Source organism: Triticum urartu, chromosome 2, assembly GCF_003073215.2.
Source record: "Triticum urartu cultivar G1812 chromosome 2, Tu2.1, whole genome shotgun sequence".
Classification (NCBI taxonomy): domain Eukaryota; kingdom Viridiplantae; phylum Streptophyta; class Magnoliopsida; order Poales; family Poaceae; genus Triticum; species Triticum urartu.
In genome coordinates this window covers 135,215,805-135,236,787 of record NC_053023.1, presented here as the reverse complement: position 1 = coordinate 135,236,787, position 20,983 = coordinate 135,215,805, and the positions used below count along the sequence as shown (strand labels likewise).

The 20,983-nt window shown below is 46.1% G+C and overlaps 1 long non-coding RNA gene and 1 pseudogene across 1 annotated transcript; both read left to right on the top strand.

Moving 5' to 3' along the window:
* Positions 1–20: 20 nt before the first annotated feature.
* Positions 21–1,899, top strand: LOC125536362. Its single transcript, XR_007295012.1, has 2 exons — positions 21–1,475; positions 1,644–1,899. It is a non-coding gene; the product is annotated as an uncharacterized LOC125536362 (long non-coding RNA).
* Positions 1,900–9,345: 7,446 nt separating this feature from the next.
* On the top strand, positions 9,346–10,689 carry LOC125541273 (annotated as a pseudogene).
* The last annotated feature ends 10,294 nt before the right edge of the window (positions 10,690–20,983 follow it).

Sequence of the window (20,983 nt, the reverse complement as noted above, 5' to 3'; positions counted from 1 at the left end):
GCTTGCATTCTTGTGCTCATACATATGTTTGATAGACGGTGGTGGCGGCCACTTTGTATCACGAAACGGAGAAGCCGTTTGCTTTTAGCCATTGTTGGATCATATCGAATGGAGTGCCAAAGTGGACACAACTTGTGGCCGATCTCAAGGCCGGCAAGAAGAGGAATGATGGCTCAAGCTCCCACCAATCTATTGGGTTGGACGATGAAGAGGACGATATTGTCGTCGAGAATGGGAGAGCCATCGTGCCAAAGGATAAGCGACAAGTCATGGGAAACAAGTGGGAGAAGGCAAGGTCCTCCTGTGACGCCGCGGCTACAAAAATGTCCTCCAGATGGGCCGGCATTTTTTCGGCGAGGGAGAACAAGAAAGAGGAGAGGTAGAAGCTCATGTTGGATGCGCAAAAGGAGAAGATGGATGGGGACCGGAAGAGGGTGGAGAAGAAGCTGGAAATTGAGAGGGAGAAGATCGAGTTGGAGAAGTAAGAGGCGGCGATCAAATGGGAGCTCGAGAAGGCTAAGAAATTTGTTGAGATTGAGCTTGAGAAGGAGAGGTTGCAACTCGCATGGGACGCGGAGGATGCGAAGATCATGTTGGCAGACGAAACCCTCTTGGATGAGCATGTAAAGAAGTGGCTTGCAGAGAAGGAGTTCAATGAGCATAAGGAGTACGAGGCGGCGAGGGTGGCTGCCGAGAAGGAGTTCAACGAGCACTAGTTTTTAATTTGTTTCCATGCTGCTTGGGATTTTCATCGCACAATCCAGTTGCACCTATAGATCTTCATCCCCATTATGTAAAACAGAATCTAGATCAGATTATAAGTTCATTATTGCTTAAATAATGGTAATTGATGCAGATTTTACACTGTTTCCCACTTTGGAACCTGTTGGTACACTAGTTTTTAATTTGTTTCCATGCTGCTTGGGATTTTCATCGCACAATCCAGTTGCACCTATAGATCTTCATCCCCATTATGTAAAACAGAATCTAGATCAGATTATAAGTTCATTGTTGCTTAAATAATGGTAATTGATGCAGATTTTACACTGTTTCCTGTTGCAGCTTTTTTAGATAAACCTGGTTAAACAAGCTTACTTTAGAATCACAACATTACAAACTTTTATGCCATAAAAACTGTCATAGTCCCCTTAGACCTTACCGTAATCATGACTGATGTTGATGCCTAATTCTCTACTTGCTGCTTTGTCTTGGATCCTTGACCTGTATGGCATTGGTCACAAGCTTCTGTAGTCACTACGCTTTTACTAAAATCAGTCATTTCGCTGTCGTATGTTGCAGTTAACCGTGAAATCTGTACGCGACACGAAGGTGGGTGTCATATTTGATCCGCAGTCTTTAATCCAAGCTCTGACCGGTCTGATATCCGAGCACATGGATGCATGCCTCGCGGAACCTGACCCTCTAACTGAAAACGTGACGTCTGTATGCTGAATCTCTGAAGGATGCACTTTCAGGTACATAGTATGCCAGTCCTATTCTTATCATGTTAGTGGTCCTACTTCAGATAGTGCTGCAGGTTTGCACCAAAATGACACGGTTGAAAGGAAAACCTAAAATGTATAACAGTAGGTTTTAGTCTCCCTCTCGAAAGAACTGTCATTCATTTCAGTTCTGGTGAATAGCGATGCTTCCAGACGATTCCAGTGCCTGCTTCGGTTGCCAGTTCTACTTCCTATTTGGCACTACTGTGGGAAAGCCAATAGGGCAAGCTGATTAAAACATCTAAATATGTGACACTTACGACAGTCTCAGTGCATTTGTATCTAATTAAGTTATAGCTAGGTACTGTATAACTGTCCTAGTGGCTTGTATCTTTGTGTTGTATCTAAAATTGTTGAATTGAGCATGTCGTTTATGATCTACTTGGCATTTTAACCACGTGGCCTTTTTGTGGCATGTGACAAGCATTTCATGTTGGGAGAAGCTTGCATGAAAAAAGAAAGAGGCTAGCACATGCAAAGTGGATAAATGCATGAACATATATACATGGAATTGGGTTGATAGCCGTTGCCACCGTGTAAAAGGCAGTAAGTACATAAAACAGTCAGTTATCCGAATAATCATTCTTGTGCACGACACTCAGTGGGCACGGAATCTGGGCCGCTGGTCTGCATCCCATTCACTAAGGTGTATAATCTGCGACACCCTATTTGGCGCTGTATTGCTGTAACCTGTGGTTCCCTCTGGTTCATGTAAAGCTTCTATAAGCTTTTGGCCGGTTTTATCTTTGTTTTTTCCAGGTTTTTGTACTGATTTTCATTATCATATTTTTCTTTTCAAATTTCATTTTTTTTCAAATTCATTGAATTTTTTTAAAATCGTAACAATTTTCAAAACCACAAACCTTTTCATTTTTGTGATTTTTTTTCAAATTCGTGATCTTTTTTTGAATACATGAACATTTTTGCATTTTGTTAATTATTTCAAATTCATGAACTTTTTGTGAATTTTGTGAACAATTTTCGAATTTGTGAACTTTTCAAATTTGTGTCATTTTAAAAATTCCTGAACCTTTTGCATTTTCATGAATCTTTGAATTCCATGAACAATTTTCAAATTCGCAAACTTTTTCAAAATAAAAAAAGCGATCCTTTTTTACCTAGACGGCAGACCAACCCTGTAGGAAAATTTGAGCCAAAAAAACTACCTGAGCAAGCGGGCAAGCGAGTGTGGAGGAGCAGCGATCGATTATTATTGTGCGGACCCATGCAGACAAAGTGTGAGCGCTGTTACGCGAAGTAGCCCCTTAAGCGTTGTAGAGGCGTTCTCCTATAGTCTTGTGTATAAACCGTTCCCAGCCAATTGTGCCCAATTATATTGGCTCGATCTAACTCCCGGCCTGGCCCACAATCCTTTCTTTAACGTGGGCACTTTATTGATCAATTGACAACATTATAAAGAAAATCCTTTTCTAAGCCCGGACTCATCTGCACCTGTGTTGAATAAAAAATCAAAATAAAAACTAGAAAAATTCAAAAAATTCTATTTTTTTCCCATGGTGGAAAAATTTGATGCGTGAGGTCCGTCCCAATTTTCAAATCATTTGAGCAACTGAGCAATTCTCAGCAAAAAAAAACAAATTCGGATTTGTAAAACAGTTTATTGTTCATGTACTGTTTTGACCCGATTTGTCTTTTTTGCTGAGAGTTAGTCAGATGTCTAAATGAGCTAAAATTTGAGAGAAAATTCCTTATTTGACAGTCTTAAAATCCGGTTCCTTATTTGACATTGGAAAAGTTTTTCTTCCTTATTTGACACTAATCCTAAATTTTATTCCCTATACGACAGTTCCGTCCATTTTGAGCTTAAATGACACCTGAAAAGACGATTTTGCCCCTCATGCGGTATTTGTGTGCGCGCGCGTGTGTTGTTGCGTGTGTGGGTGCACGCGCACATGTGTGCTGCCGCTGCATGTGTGTGTGCATGTGTGTTGCAGTGTGTGTACGTGCGCGTGTGTGTGCTGTTGCGTGCCTATGTGCTGTCTGCGTGTGTGCGCGTGCATGTGTGTGTGTGTGTGCACGTGCGCGTGCGTGTTGTTGCGTGTGTGTGCGCGTGCGTGTGTGTTGGTGCATGTGTATGTGTTGCTGCGTGTGTTTTCCTGCCCTCGCACTGATGCTGCGTGTGTGCGCTATTACTTTCCACACACATACCACATGAGGGGCAAAAGAGTCTTTTCAGATGTCATTTAGGCTCAAAATGGATGAAAATGTCATATAAGAAATAAAATTTAGAACTTGTGTCAAATAGGGAAAAAAAACTTTTCCAGTGTCAAATAAGGAAGCAGATTTTAAGATAATGTCAAATAAGGAATTTTTTTAAAATTTAGAGCGAGCCTCACGCAATAAATTGTCTACCATGGAAAAAAATTAGAATTTTTCTAGTTTTTTTGTGAATTTTTTTCTTGACGGGTCGACCCACACCGAATCGCTATGCTCCAGAATGAAAAACACACATACTAATAGAATATGCTTGAAGACCATTGAGGTGAAGACGCCAGTTGCAACAACCGAGCCAATGAGGATCCATCTTGGATTGGAGAGTTCAATCGTTGCACTAATGATAAGCAATCCATGGTGAAGATAACATAAAAAAATTGTTCATCACACTCCAGAAAGACAACTCTTCAAATGGCCAATGCGTCCATCATTTCAGGTTCCAAAACACGCAGAATAGGTTCACTACAGGCAGCCACACAACGGCCGTCGTGGTCCCTGTCAATGACCTCAACACGTGAGCGACTAAGATCCAAAAAGATCAAATTACGCATAGTACTACAGCAGGATGGTAGAGATGCTGCGGAATCATATAAACATAAGCTTCGATCTTCTTCACTGTACATCGAGGATGAGGAGCATCCGAATTTTTCTTGGCATAAGTGCATGCCTCCCAGATATGCAAAAATGTCACCATAAGAACAGTGGCCTTCTGACCTGAGAATCTGGACAGAAAATCGCATAGCCAAAGTTTAGGAGACAAAAAGTTACAACGCCGCAAGCTGATGCTGAAGACATTTTTATCATCTCCAAACTTTTCTCGCATACGGGCTCTACATATTCTAGCCTTGCACAGAAACAACAAAAATCTTATAAATAACCAAGGTATGTGTCATTGGAAGATTCGTTTGATATTCCCAATCTGGTTTTAACCCTCTAATTGACACCTTCCGGACAATGAGGTTTTGTCTTTCTTGACCAACTGACCAGACCCATTACAATAAAGGTTTAGGGTAGATTCCAAAGCATCCACACTACACATGTCACTTCTTGCAAAGAAGATGCCAGGAAAAAGGAGATGTGAGATGGGTGGACTAGAGCGACCATTCCTAATACCAGTAGCTAGCGGCAATTCTCCTTAACTAATAGACTTGACATGCCTTAAGTACACAAAAGAAACATGTAGGGGCTGATTGGGTCTCCTTAACGAATCGCTCTCAAGAGGACAACCGGAGCAGTAAGCTCACCATTGAATCTGATAGCATATCTGACATTGGTCATACACCTCATCACCGAGCTGATCCATATCAGAGCAAAGACAAGCTTGGAGAGGCAGCCATGAAGATAACTCCACTCATATGCCTTCATCATACAAATATTCATGGCAAAGAAAAATTGTCTTGCTTGTTGACATCTTATGTAGGGAGTCGTAAGCAATCAGGGCATTATCGTGCTCAATCCGCCAGGCAAAAAAGCACTTTGAAACTCTTAGATGACAACATGCAAAAGCAACTTCAGACAGTTAGCCAAAACTTTGGAGGCAGTTTTGTAAAGCACGTTGCATATACTTATATAGGTCTAAAATTTCAAATGCTTCGGTCGTGCAACTTTAGGAATTAACACAATAAAAGAGTCACGGAAACCTTCAAGGATAAGCACAATTGTGACTTGCTACCTCTTGAGTTTGCGTTGGTTTTTCCTTGAAAAGAAACGGGTGATGCAGCAAAGTAGCGTAAGTATTTCCTCAGTTTTGAGAACCAATGTATCAATCTAGTAGGAGACTACGCAACAAGTCACCGAATACCTGCGCAAACAAACACCAACTTGCAACCAACATGACAAAGGGGTTGTCAATCCCTTCATGATTATTCGTAAAGTGAGATCTGATAGAGATGGATAAATGGTAAAGTAATATTTTTGGTTTATGGAACGGAAAGTAAAAGATTGCAAAGTAAAGGAACGGAGACAAAAATTGGCAAGTGGACGGGAAAGTAATATGATGTAAAATAGACCCGGGGACCATATGTTTCACTAGAGGCTTCTCTCAAGATAGAAATTATTACGGCGGGTGAACAAATTACTGTCGAGCAATTGATAGATATCTAAGGCAACGATCATGAATATAGGCATCACGTCCGTGTCAAGTAGACCGAAATGATTCTGCATCTACTACTTTTACTCCACACATCAACCGCTATCCAGTATGCATCTAGAGTATTAAGTTCATATTGAACGGAGTAATGCCTTAAGAAAGATGACATGACGTAGAGGAAATAACTCAAGCAATATGATGAAAACCCCATCTTTTTATCCTCGATGGCAACAATACAATACGTGCCTTGCTGCCCCTATTGTCACTGGGAAAGTACACCGCAAGATTGAACCCAAAGCTAAGCACTTCTCCCATTGCAAGAAAAACTAATCTAGTTGGCCAAACCAAATCGATAGTTCGAAAAGACTTGCAGAGATATCAAATCACGCATATAAGAATTTAGTGGAGATTCAAATAATATTCATAGATAAGCTGATCATAAATCCACAATTCATCGGATCTCGGCAAACACACCGCAAAAGAGTATTACATCGAATAGATCTCCAAGAATATCGAGGAGAATTTTTTATTGAGAATCAAAGAAAGAGAAGAAGCCATCTAGCTACTAGCTATGGACCCGTAGGTCTGAAGTAAACTACTCACGCTTCATTAGAGAGGCAATGGTATTGATGTAGAAGCCCTCCGTGATCGATTTCCCCTCCCGCAAGATGCCAGAAAAGGCCCCAAGATGGGATCTCACGGGTACAGAAGGTTGCGTCGATGGAAAAGTGGCTTCGTGGCTTCCCTGGATGTTTTTGGGGTATAAGAGTATATATAGGTGAAAGAATTAGGTCAGGGGAGCTACGAGGGGCCCACAAGGTCGGGGGGCGCGCCCTCCATCCTTGTGGCCACCTTGAGGCTCCTCTGACTTGTACTCCAAGTCTCCTGGGTGTCTTCTGGTCCAAGAAAAATCATGGCGAAAGTTTTATTCCGTTTGGACTCCGTTTGGTATTCCTTTTCTGCGAAACTGTAAAACAAGGAAAAAACAAAAACTGAAAGTGGGCTCTAGGTTAATAGGTTAGTCCCAAAAATCATATAAAATAGCATATTAATGCATATAAAACATCCAAAACAGATAACATAACAGCATGGAACAATAAAAAATTATAGATACGTTGGAGACGTATCACGACTCAATGTCCCTCTCTTCTAAGAAGCTTCTAACAACATGAAAAATTTTCTCCCCATAAAATTCCAGTGAATCTGATAAAAGAGAGCTTGGAAACCATTCGGATCTTGGGATTTTGTTGGACCCATCTGAAAAAGAGCAGCCTTGATCTCCTTACCAGTATACGGGTTGCACAAGTTGTCATTCATCTCATGTGAAGCTTTGAGGAATAGCATGAAGAGCTGCATCAACAACACCACAAGATCAACCTTGATCTCCTTTTCAGTATAAGGCTTTGCACAAGTTGTCATTGATCTCATGTGAAACTTTGTGGAATAGCATCAAGAGTAGCATCAACAACATCACAAGACTCGGAGACAATGTTATTTTCATAAAACTCTTGCATCATACCTTTGATTTCACCTTGTGAATCACACAAAGAGGCATCCTCACCTAGCAAGGAATGAACTTTATTATTCCCCTTGTGTGACCTAGCATGTGCATGAAAAAACTTTGTGTTTCGCCCCCCTTCAAGGAGCCAATCCACTCTGGAGCGCCGACGCGCCATAATTTTCTCATGCTCGAAGAGCTCGCACAACCGTGACTCAATGTCCCTCTCTTCAACCAGAGTGCATCAGATACCAGGGTCGACAGTATAGAGCGCAACCGACGCTCCAATTTATTGATCTACTTCCAAACCGAACTGGACAAGTCCCGATTCCAAACCTTCAAGGAGCCAGCAACCCTACGAAGGTTATCCCAAGTAGCCTCAAGGGACAAGTCACCCGTCCTCCCCTCTCGGACTAGGCGCCTTCAAGATGCTCTTTATAATCAGCCGCCCCCCGAAGCCACATGGCCCCATATTTAAATCCTTGTTGCACCGGTCTGTGAGCCCGTACTGCCATCGTGGCGTCATCAGAGCAAGCCCGATAAGAATGGCACAATAGGAGGTTGTGATCACATGCTCAACATAGCAATCCTCGTGCATATTTGTGAACAATACTAAAGGGCCGTTTGTTCGGTTTTGCTAATTCTCAGGTACCGAATTTTTTCACGCATTAGTCACCTTCTTCCTTCTTTTTTCATTCCTTCCCGTTGGAGCTCGCCGGAGAATCTATCTTAGGGGGGAGCCATGGCCGCATTATCTATCTTGGGGGTGGGGGGTGGGGGCAGGTGATCGCCGGAGTTGTTTTTGATGCGGCAAGGCTTAGAGGGATGGCCGGGGTGGTGGCCAGCACGACGGTGGGAAGCGATGGAGGGGAGGGCGGGGCGGTGAGGTGGCGCCAGCCGAACTGCGGGGGACGGAGGCATGCGGCGGCCTGGGCTGGCCGGTGGCTACACATGACGAAGAAGAAACCAGATGTAGAAGATGGACAGTGTCAGATCTGTTTACAGCCGTTGGATGAAGATCGGACGGTCTAAAATAGAAGTGACTGATGGAAGTTTTTTTTCTTTCCAGGTACCTGATGCATAGCCAGCCCCCTGTTTGTTTCAAGCTCACACCCATACAATATCATCCGCCCCCGGACATGAACCAAATAAGGGGTTAAATCAGTTGAGATGGAAGAAGTGAAATTCCTTGAAAACGTTAATCTGAGCACCTCATACAAATTAAGTATAAGCATATCGCAATAGATATGCGTCTGTCTCATACTATGACGTTCCACCATGAATTCACCGTGACAATGCTCCGTGTCCATCAACCCTCACATGCAAAGTTGATGATCCCGATGGAGAGACATCTCGGCGTCAAACAATGGCACGTTCAATCCAAATAAACCACTCAACCCATGCAGTAGGCAGATGACAGTTTTAGGGCTGGGCGGGGTAAGATCACGAACAGAGCCGTCTATAATTAATAGGACAGAGCACTCTACGCAATTCTGTTGGAATCCAAATAAACCAATCCGTCCATGTGTAGAAATTCTGCGAGTGCCCCGACTACGCAGCCCGCGCGATTTCCATTTCACACGCCACCTTTTGACCCGTTCAAAAAATAAAAATAAGAATGGACAAGCAAGCAAGCAAGCAAGCAAGCAAAGCGCACGCCGACCCGTTTCGATCAGAAAGCAACTCCTCCGGCTCCTCCACTTCGCCGTGCATCCGCGCGCATGCGACGGTATCCGTCCGTCCGTCGTAGTGGGCTGGAGCACTCTGCCGCACCATCCGGGAAACAGTAAAAATCTTCTCATCAGAGGAAGAAGATACTACTGCTACCGAGAGACAAGAGCAGCCGCCGGATGGTCGACTACGGCGCACGAACGCACTCCCTCATGCAATAATGATGCTGCATGCGCGCGACGACGGCGATCGATCGATCGACCACCTACGGCGATCGATTTCGTATCCGCTCCATCTTGCTCGACGTCCACGCGCGTATAAATAGGAGCGCGCGCCGCATGGTTGCTACGTACACACTACACTCAATCCGCTAGCTAGCTAGCTAGCACGTGAACCGCTACAGAGCGAACTAACTAATGGCCCCGATTCCCAGCTCGTGTGGCGCGCTGCTTCTGCTCGTGCTCGCGCTCGTGGCCGCCGCTGTCGTTGTCGACGCCACGGCGCCCTCCCTGGCCCTGGCCGCCAGGCACGAGCGGTGGATGGCCAAGTTCGGGCGCGCCTACACGGACGCCGACGAGAAATCGCGCCGGCGGGAGGTGTTCGCGGCCAACGTGCAGCACGTCGACGCTGTCAACCGGGCGGGCAACCTGACGTACACGCTCGGGCTCAACCAGTTCTCCGACCTCACCGACGACGAGTTCCTGGAGACGCACCTCGGGTACCGTCACCAGCTTCATCCTGGGGGCAACACGACGCTGGCAGCGGTGAACGTGTCCAAGGCTGCCGCTCTGAGGAGTGGCCAGTTTCAGTACATGCCGGACAGCGTGGACTGGAGGGCCCAGGGCGCCGTCACCCAAGTCAAGAACCAACGCTTCTGCGGTACGTAGTACGTATAATTCTGCAGCTGCAGTGCATGCATGGCATACGCCACAGCTCGCAAATTAATACTAAATGTTTACACGTATGCGCGTGCGCGCGCAGGAAGTTGCTGGGCGTTCGCGGCGGTGGCGGCGACGGAGGGGCTGGTAAAGATTGGCACCGGTAACCTCATCTCCATGTCGGAGCAACAAGTCCTCGACTGCACGGGCGGCGCCAACACCTGCAGCGGCGGGGACATCAACGCCGCACTCCGCTATGTGGCCGCCAGCGGTGGCCTACAGCCGGAGGCGGCCTACGCGTATAGCGGCCAGCAGGGCGCGTGCCGCAGCGGCGGCGTCAGGCCAAACTCGGCCGCCTCTGTCGGCGCCCCACGGTGGGCGCGCCTATACGGCGACGAGGGCGCGTTGCAGTGGCTCGCGGCCAGCCAGCCGGTGGCCGTGGCCTTGGAGGCCACGGACCCAGACTTCCGGCACTACAGGAGCGGCGTGTACGCCGGCAGCTCGTCATGCGGGCAGAGGCTCAACCACGCTGTGACGGTGGTCGGATACGGGGCCGGACTGCGGCGGGCAGGAGTACTGGGTGTTGAAGAACCAGTGGGGAACAGGGTGGGGCGAGGGGGGCTACATGCGCATCGCGCGCGGGAACGGCGCCAACTGCGGCATCGCAACCTACGCCTACTATCCGACCATGGACAGCTAGCTAATTAAACACCACACTAGTGACTAGTCGGTGGATCATCGAACATAGTTTATCAGCTAGCTTCATGTAAAGCTCCGAGTCCGATGCTACAGGTGTTTTCCAGTTATTCGTCGTCATTGTCATGTCATTTGCTTGCGTGTTGCATTTTGCCATGTCATTATGTGTATTTCATTTGCATTCATGTTTGTCTTTTGCATCTGGTCACTTTCTTCATTGTCCGTTTCGGAATCCAACACTCTCACATGCACCTGTTGCACCTTCCAGTTCTCGTTTTGTGCGCGGGAGAAAAATGTTCTCGGAATGGGCCAAGATTTGTCGAATGGTCTTGGTATATCACCGGTAGACCGCCTGTCAAATTTCATTTTATTTGAAGGTCGTGATGCCCCAACGATTAACCGCGTTAACCGAAACCCCCTTTCTCTTTACAGTCCAGCACCCCTCCACAACAACCCACTAGCCCATCTAAACCTCCTTCATGCTCTCCGTCGTTGGATCATAATCGTGTGAGCGAAAACCGTATCTCATTTGGACTCTTCTAGCTTCCTCTTCCTATAAATAAACCCCATCCAAATTCGTGGACGAAACCCTAGCATCCTCCTTCCTCACGCGGCGGACATGTCCAGCCTGCCGCCTCCACGTCGCCCGGCCAATCCGGGGCCGCCACATCACCCGTGCCGCCGCTCCTGGCCAACGAGCGCCCGCCACGTCAGCACCCGCCACGTCAGCGCCCAGCCTCCTCCACCGCACCGGCCCACCGGGCCCGGATCCCACGCGCCGCCGCCCGCGCCCTCGCGTCGCTCGTCCGCCCCGCCGCCGTTCCGCGCGCCGCCGCCGCCGCGGCGCTTCGCCTTGCCCCGCGCCGGCCACCGCCCGAGCCGACCGGCGCCGCGCCCCGCACGCACCTCGCCCGGCCGCCGCCGTCCGCCGCCCCGATCTGGGCCGGCGCAGCACAGATCCGGCGACCGGCGACCTCGTCGGACCTCCTCCGCCTCCCGCCGACGCGCCGACGACCCCCTGTCCGCCGGTCAACCTCGACCTCACCGTCGGGACAGCGCCGTCCCGGGATCTCCTCGTCCTGCGAACCAAACACGCGCCCCCGCTGGGATCCGCTCGTCCCCGAACCACCCGGTCCCGTTTTCGCGCTGGTATAATTTCTCTAAGTCCCCAAATTTCAGCATCAAGTGTGCATCTTCATCATGTCATATCTTCGTGCTCGTTGCTCTGATTTGTGCGTGTGATATGTCAAATTGTTCATCTTTGAGTGTTCTAGATGGTGGTGTAGTTTGCATGCATGTTACTGTTCATCTTGATGTCTTAATCATCGTTGCAAAAGTGCTAAACGAAATAACCTGTTGAGATTGTCATAACTTGCTGATTTGTCATTTTCATAACATTTTGTGTGTTTGTCCTTTAAGCATCATGTCTACATGTTTTAGGAGTATCTTCATACCATCTTTACAGTGGTGCAATCCATGTATTTTTATGTGCCTTGTTGTGACTAGCATAAGCTTGTGCAGTGTGCTACTTGATGTTGCTGATTTCTGTGACTTCATGAATTTTGCTAAGTCTGTAACTGTTACAATATGTTGCCATGTTAATTTGATGATACCATCAATTCCATGCATAATATGGAGATACCTAGTTGACATGTTCTGATATCCATGTTGTGCTCTATCATGCCATGCCTTTTGATGCCTCATATATGTCATGTAGCATATGTTTCCATTGCCATGAACATGCCTAAATGATGTTCTAGTTTTCTGTTAACTTCATGATGCCACATTGTGAGCTTGTTATTGATTAATCTATGCCTATTTTGGAGATACTCCAATTACATGAATTGAAGTATGCTATGAGTACTTTGTCCACATGTCAAGTTTGTTAATTTTAGACTTCATATGACCTTTTTCCCAGCTTGCAAACATGCTATGTTGTTGTTGCTGTTTTACACTTGCTGAAACTGTTACAACATTCAACCTTGTCTTGATAGTTCCCACTAGTCTATGAGTCATAGGTGTATGATGCCTTGACGTTGTTTGATCCTTATTATGTGTACTTTTATGCCATGACCTTGGTTGCCATATATCTTGCTGTAGTTGGTATATTTCTTGCTCTCAAGTTGCCATCATGCTAAATCTGCCATCCTGTTAACATCATGTTCCTTTTTGCATGAATCATAGCAATTACTCCATGCATCATATGAACTTGTGCCCATGGACTAAGTTGAAGTATATCATGTCTACTACATGCCTATGTCTTTTGCATAATTATTAAAATTGCTATGCTTGCTGTTATGTGCCTCAAAAGTCAGCATCATAATTTTCTTGTTTTGCATTCCCAGATTTCCTCTAAGTCTAAGAATCAGCTTATATCTTGTTGCATCTTGACTTGTTGATTGCCATTGATCTAAGGCTTATATGGAGATGCTTAGTAATCATGTTTTGCCATGTTTAACCTGTACTTTAATGCCATGCTTTTGTTTGCCATGATCTTGCACTATATCATCATTGTTTCATGCCTCCAACATGTCAACATGTTATTCCTGCTCACATGTATGCCCTGTTTTTCACTGTCATAATCTATGTTATTAAGTTGCTTTTTGCATTGATCATCTTGGATTACTCTTGACGCCTATGAACATGAACCTTAATGATATTTGAAGCATGTTGTCTGTAGTTTGTGCTCATATGTTTTCTATAGCATGTTGTTTCCTTGATTGCAAAGTGCTTAGTTGCTGTTTTGAGCAGATTATGTTTGAAACTTGTATTGAGTGTATGTGTTGAACTGTTACTCCGTTTTGAGCATGCTTTTATACGAAACTTGCTTGGTTTTGCATGTAGTTTCATCATGCCTTGTTGCACCTATGTTTTGGAGTGTTTGTGATGTTGTTTTGCTTGCATTTGCATCAATGCCATGTTTAACTTGTTTTGCTCATATCTTCTAGGCCGTAGCTCCGAATTAAATGAACTTTATATGCAACTTGACTAGAAAACCGTGTAGATCATCATGGTGCACTTTAACTTGATGTTTAACAACTTTAACATAATGTTTTGTTCAGATCTGGACCGATTTCAAAATTTGCATATGAGGACTTACCAGAATTGTTATATGTTGTTTCCGACCTCATTTAAACTTGCTTTGATGTGTTGTTTTTGTATGCATCATCTCTTGCCATGAGTAGCTTCATGTAGCCTTGTCATGCATCATACTTGGTTGAGCATCATATCATGTTAATGTGCTTGTGTGTTTACCATGTTGTTTGCTTCTTTCCGGTTGTGCTCCTTCTCGATAGTTCCTGTTTTGTTGCGTTTGTGAGGATTCGTTCGACTACGTGGCTTCGTCTTTTCATGGAATCGTTCTTCTTTCTAGCGGGATTTTAGGCAAGATGACTGTCACCTTGGATCTCACTACTATCTTTGCTATGCTTGTTGTCTCGTTGCTATCGTTATGTCGCGCTACCTACCACTTGTTTATCAAGCCTCCCAAATTGCCATGATAGCCTCTAACCTTTTCACCCTTCCTAGCTAACTGTTGTTTGGCTATTTTACCGCTTTGCTCAGCCCCTCTTATAGTGTTGCTAGTTGCAGGTGCAGTTGCAGGTTGTTCCATGTTGGGACATGGATATCATGGGATATCACAATATCTCTTATTTATTTAATGCACATATATACTTGGTAAAGGGTGGAAGGCTCGGCCTTATGCTTGGTGTTTTGTTCCACTCTTGCCGCCCTAGTTTTCGTCATACTGGTGTTATGTTCCTTGATTTTGCGTCCCTAATATGACAAGGGGTATGGGGCCCTCTTGACAGTTCGTTTTGAATAAAACTCTTTCAGCAAGGTCCAACATTGGTTTTACCATTTGCCTAATAACAACTAAAACTTGCATAGGGACTTGCCGGCCCTCGTGGATTTTTAATTAACCCCCCGGCCCAGTGATCCTCCGAGTGTTGGTCCAAACCGGGCGATGTCCGGTGCCCCCTGGGTAACCAGGATCTCAGCCAACCCGACGTCTGGCCCATCTGGTGTGCCCTGAGAACGACATATGTGTGGCTCCTATTGGGATTTGTCGGCACATCGAGAGGTCTTGCTGGTTTTGTTTTACCATTATTGAAATGTCTTGTGCACCGAGATTTCGAGTCTGATCAGGTGTCCCGCGATGGAGGATTGTCTCAACGGATCGTGAGCTTGTCATGGACTAAGTTGGAACACCCCTGCAGGGTTTAAACTTTCGAGAGCCGTGCCCACGGTTACGTGGCAGATGGGAATTTGTTAATATCCGGTTGTAGAGGACTTGGAGTAAACACTTTTAAAATACACCAACCGCGTTGCGTAACCGTGACTGTCTCTTTTCAGGGAAGTTCAAGAGGAGAACACTGTTGGGTTATGTTTGATCGTAAGTAGTTCAGGATTACTTCTTGATCATCACTAGTTGGCGACCGTTTATGTAGTTTCTCATCTTACTCTTGTACTCGTAAGTTAGGCACCATACTTTGCTTGGTCGCTGCTACAACCTCACCACCTTACCCCTTCCTTACCCATTAAGCTTTGCTAGTTTTGATACTCATGGTAATGATATTTCTTGTCACATCCCTAGTTCTGGTATGCACTAGGCTAGCCCTTCATGTGAGCATCATGTTTAACTTCAAATGAAATTTGAATTGAGAATTTTCAAAAGCCTCAGAAGACCTCTAAAAATAACCAACATTTAAATCTCATCAAAGGAGCCCCAGAAAATGTTCCTGTTAAACCTTGACAAAATATTGGCAGGAATAAAATTCAAACCAATATTTTTGGAGGCTTATAAATATTTATTTTGGGCCTTTGAATTAAACTGATACATTTGGTTTGGGTTTATACTGTTAAATAATATAAATATATACCCAACAATTCAAAAAATTAGTATGTGGCTTTGGACAAGTCCACTCAGTCCACATATAAATTTCCAGAAGTTTTAAGAAATGATTTGATATTTTAATCAAACTCAAAACAAATTACAAAAAAAAAACAGAAATAGAAAAGGCAGAGAGAGGGCACTGCTACCTGCCAGCCCACTTACCTGTCCAGCCCAGGCGGCCCAGCCCACCAGTGCCGCCACCTTCTCCAACCTCGCGCCAAAAGGACGCGAGGCGTGTGGCCACCGTGCGCCAGCACGCGCCCGAGCCACCTCCTGCTTCCGCCGCTTCTAGAGCCAGCCCCGAGTGCCATGCACTCCCCTCGCCCCTTGCACCTCTCCCCTCTCTCTCTGGCCCCTTCCCCCTCCCTCTGTCCTCTCCGCAAGGCACCACCGAACACACCCACCACCGTCGACGAGCACCACCGCGGCCACCGCCTCTCCCTCGCCCCTAACGTGCCCATGGGCTCCGCCTTGACGCCCTCGTCCTCTACGCCGACGCGCGCGATGCCGAAAGCCCCGTATCTCGTCCTCGCCACCGTCTCATCGTCGGTCGCCCGAGATCGCCGTCGTCGTCCCTCCCGGCTGCACCAGACCTTCCCCGAGCTCTCCGACCACGCCCTCGAGATCGACGTGAGCCCCTGTTCCATTTCCCCTACTCCCGTTCTCTAATTCGACCTCTAGCCGCCGTTTCATCGGAGCCGAAAGCTCACCATCGCCGACCATGGCACCGCCGCGGCCACAGCTGCCGCCGCTCACGTCCGAGCCCGCCAACGCGCTCAACACATCTCCAGGAGACGAACACAACAACCCCCACGTCCTGCCGTGCACCACAATGCGAACACACACGCAACCGTGCTCCAGCCACCGCCGCGAGCTCCGTTCCGGCAAGCTTCGGCGCCCCTGCAGCCATCCACATGCTCCTCTGGATGCGGAAGAGCATGGGCTACCCTCTGGTGGTCTTCACGCGTCCAGCCACCGCCCGTAGCGCATTCCCGAGCTTCGCCGCCGCGTTCGGGTGCTCGCCGGCGTTCAACTCCGGCATGCTGACATGGCAACGTCATTAGTGGCTAATGACCCACTAACTAACCCCCTGGCTCACTGACATGCGGGCCCTACTGCCTAACTAACCATCTAACAAAAATAGTTTAAGTTTAATCTAAACACAGTGGCCCCACGCGTTGGCGTTGACCTCGCTGACGTGGCCGTTGACCGGACCCACCTGTCTGTGACACTAAATGTCATAGGGTCACTGACCAGTGGGTCCCACTGGTCAGGTTTGACTTGGACTGTGCCCCGTTGACCTGCTGACATCATGATGTTGTCAGGCTGACGCAGTATTAATTCAGAAAATATCCAAAACTTTGAAAATTCATAGTAATTAAGCCGTAACTCAGAATGAAATAAGTTATATATGAAAAATGTTCAGAAAAATTCAATCTATCCATCTGTACTAGTTTCATGCATGACAAACCAACCTAAACCTGCTGTATAGATGAAAACACATAAAGGGCATTTAAATGCTTAAGTTTGGAATTGCATTTGAATCCTTGATTCGAATGAGCTCCATTGAACTTGCTGCTGTTTGTAGCACAAACAACATCACATGTACATGCCATGTTCATGCATCATATTGTGAATTGCATTGATTGTGTTTATTCTCTGTTGCCGGTGTTGTTCCCCCTCGGTAGACGTTGTTCCGACACTGTGATCGTTGACACTGATGAAGACCCAATGCTATCTTCAGAAGTGCCAGGCAAGCAAAACCCCCTTGTTCATTCCGATACAATCCCACTCTCTCGCTCCTGCTCTCTTTTACTGCATTAGGACAACAACGATTCAACTGTTACATGCTGTGGTAGTTGAACCCCTTTCCTCTGCATGACCTGTCATTGCCACAGTAAATAGATGAAACCCACTAGCATGAGTAGGAATTGTTTGAGCCCTGATGTGCCTACTCATTCATGCTTGTTGTCATGCCTGCTACTGCTTAGAGTTGAGTCAGGTCTGATTCATCGGGAATGAATTGGAACATGGTGAACATGTCCTACCGTTGAGAGCTAAGTGTGTGAAAACGATTTGATAAAGGCAACGATGAGAGGCCATGTAGGAGTACATGGTGGGTTGTCTCATTGCAGCCGTTCTCAGGAACTGAGTTCTGTGTTTGTGATCCATGAACAGTTACTACCACACATTGGGTTCCGGTAACTCGGCCCCTCTTGGCTTATTAATCAACTCGATCTCTGTCCAGGAGTTGCAACTAGTTTCTGGTGTTTGGAGGTAGTGTTAGTAGTTTACCAAGTGGCACCCGGTACAGGTGAGCTTGGGACAGACTAGGCACAGTGGCATGGTGTACCAAGTGGCACCCGGATGGTGGGCTTGGGAACCCTGCACACATCGTTTGGGGCCGTGAGCGACACCCCGGCCGGATCTCCTTGCGGATGGAACCCGAATAGGCGATAAACCTGGACGAGAGACTTGTGTGGTTTGTCAGGTCTGGCCGACTCCCTCGCCAGGCTTCCGCTTGAAGGTTGCCGAGGTACACGACGTGTACATGGCGGTAAGTGGCGAGAGCATGTGTGAAGAAGTACACCCCTGCAGGGTTATCATCATCTATTCGAATAGCCGAATTCCTCGGATATGGAAACTTGGACCCCTTGCATCGTTCATAGACAAGTGAAAGTGGATACTCTGAAATGTGCAAGATAAGCGTGAGTGCTATGGATGGCGTTCTCGTAGGGAGACGGGAGCGGATCCATAGTGGTGTATTGATATGGTGAATATGTGGACTCGTGTGCGCCACCTCAAAGAATTATTTGTAGTAGTAGTTCAGGTTAGCCACTGAGTCAAAGCTGGCTTGCTGGAGTTAAACTCCACCCCCTTTGTTGATACCGATGCATATGTAGCTAGTTCTGATGTAAGTCTTCTGGGTACATTTGTACTCACGTTTGCTTATTTTATGTTTTGCAGAGAGACGTCAGTCTCGCTAGTAGTTCCATGTGGACTTCGACATTTAGCTTGATACCTCATCTACGATCTTGTGCCCTCGGCAGGATCTGATAGATAGTCAGGCTTCTCAGCCTTTTTCATTTGTAGATGTCTGTACTCAGACATGTTAAGCTTCCGTATGTGCTTTGACTTGTATGCTCTGAATGTTGGGTCATGAGACCCATGTTTGTAATATCTCGCTCCTCGGAGCCTAATGAATAAAATACTTGAATTGTAGAGTCATGTTGTGATGCCATGTTGTATCTGCACATATCGAGCATATTGTGTGTATGTTATTGAAATGCTTGGTATGTGTGGGATCTGACTATCTAGTTGTTTATCCTTGGTAGCCTCTCTTATCGGGAAATGTCTCCTAGTGTTTCCACTGAGCCATGGTAGCCTGCTACAGCCCGGATTACCGGAGTCCTGCTAGCCCAGTTGCTACTGCTCCGGAACACTTAGGTTGTCCGGCATGTGTCCTTCTTTGTTCCTGTGTCTGTCCCTTCAGGGAAATGTCACGCGGTGATCCTTTAAGTCCTTGTAGCTTGCTACGACTTATGATTCACTCACTGTTGATCGACACGTTCGTTGCTGGGTCATGTATGCCTGTTTCCTGTAAGTTAGTGCCACTTTGGGTTCACCACTAGCCATGTCAGCCCGGGTTCTCTGTCATATGGATGCTAGCGACACTATCATATACGTGAGCCAAAAGGCGCAAATGGTCCCGAGCCATGGTAAGGCGACACCCGTGGGGATACCGTGCGTGAGGCCACAAAGTGATATGAGGTGTTACAGGCTAGGTCGGTGTGACTTAGAATCGGGGTCCTGACAGCTTTTGGTATCAGAGCCTGACTACCTGTAGGATTACCAAGCCAAACTGGTCAAAGTTGTGTCTAGAAATGCTTTAGTTATGTAAGGGAATTGATTGTGGATGGGAACGTAAGGCTCTTTTTACTCCTTTACCTTATGCCCTTCTGCTCCGAGTCAACCTCTTCTTTTCTACGGGGATTAAGAATTAGGCTTCTCATCTTTCTATCAGGATCACGTGTTACTAATCCGTAGGCTTATAGGATTGTTGGTTTCAAGCCTCAGTTCAGTTCCTACTACTTCAGTATGTTCATAGCTGGCCTCAGAACCTTGAGTTTGTGATGTTGAGTGGCTATGCCACCATTTTTGTAGGTTTTCTCAAATATATTTGAGCATTTACAGCCGTTATGCTGTCCGAGTCATCCCAGGTTTCTAAATAGTCTGATGCATTTGCAAATTCTTCCTTCCCGTTCCCGGTGTTCCTTTGAGCCAGATTAACCACACTAGTCGGTAAGTTGAGGTAATCCATTGCCTCGACATATATGTTGGAGCTATTATTATGACCCTGGATATAGTAGGGAACCATCTATTACCCTAGCCATGTGCTGTATCCCCAGTGTGATAATTCTAGCCATCATTCTTGAAAGCATCCCGTGATGCCATCTAGTTTAGTAGGTATTCTATCCATGGGTTCCTGAAACCCATGAGTCATTCTGCATATCTCTGTTGATAGTGTTTGCTCGTTCCTTTAGGATATTAGCAACCTTGTGATAGCCTTCCAGGTCCGTGGTATATCATTCTTCCAATACCATGAACCATCCATGGCAGACATTCATGTTGAACGAAAGGATCGCAACAAGAGTGCTCTTGATGAGTTCTCCGTTATAATTGTGACTCTGCCAGTTCTACCTTTCTGCATGGGTTATCCGGAAGAAATATGTTGAACTCGTTCAACATACTAATCTATGCACCACAAATCAGAAAACTGTACATTCCTTTTGAGTTGTCCCTCTTTAGTTATATTCCGACCCTAGTCTATCAATTGATAGTCAAAAGTATGTCCGCATTCGTTCATCGATGCCTTTTACTCTTGTGGTCCATCAAGTCATTCCGCTTCAGAATGACTAGGAGAAACAAACTCCAGTACCTTGTCCGTTTCTTGGATTGGGTCAAAGCAGTTGTATTCCGTAGATCAAGAATGCCAATCCAGCTTTTTCTCTGTTCTACCCTGGAGTATTACCCTCTTTATGTCAAGAATGCCAAGAGAATTGCACCACCTCTTATGAATTCTTGACGCAGTGATACTTCTCTCCATCATTATTCATTCTGTGTTGTTGTAACCGGAATGCCGACAAGTGAATCATGATGTGTGAAATCAATACTCCTAGCAACTGCGTTGCTTGGTAGTTAAAGGACAATTTTCTCATCCTTAGCGTGTTGGTTATTGAATCACCATCCTAGGACTGATCGTGCTACCTAGTCCATTCCTGTTGGTGCACTCTTCAATCGATGAGTTAGGATTTTGTCAAGCCCTTGCTCTATTGATCACATCGTCTTGCCTTGAAAATAAAGATTGTTCTCGAGCTTAGTAACATATCGGTGGTTCGTGATTTTCCGAATATCTTCTCGGCAGTATCACCAGGTTACCCCTGACCGCTATGTTGAGCTTGTGATCAAGTTGGTTTCTTGTAAACCACCCTTCTCCAAGAATCTGTGTTGGATACC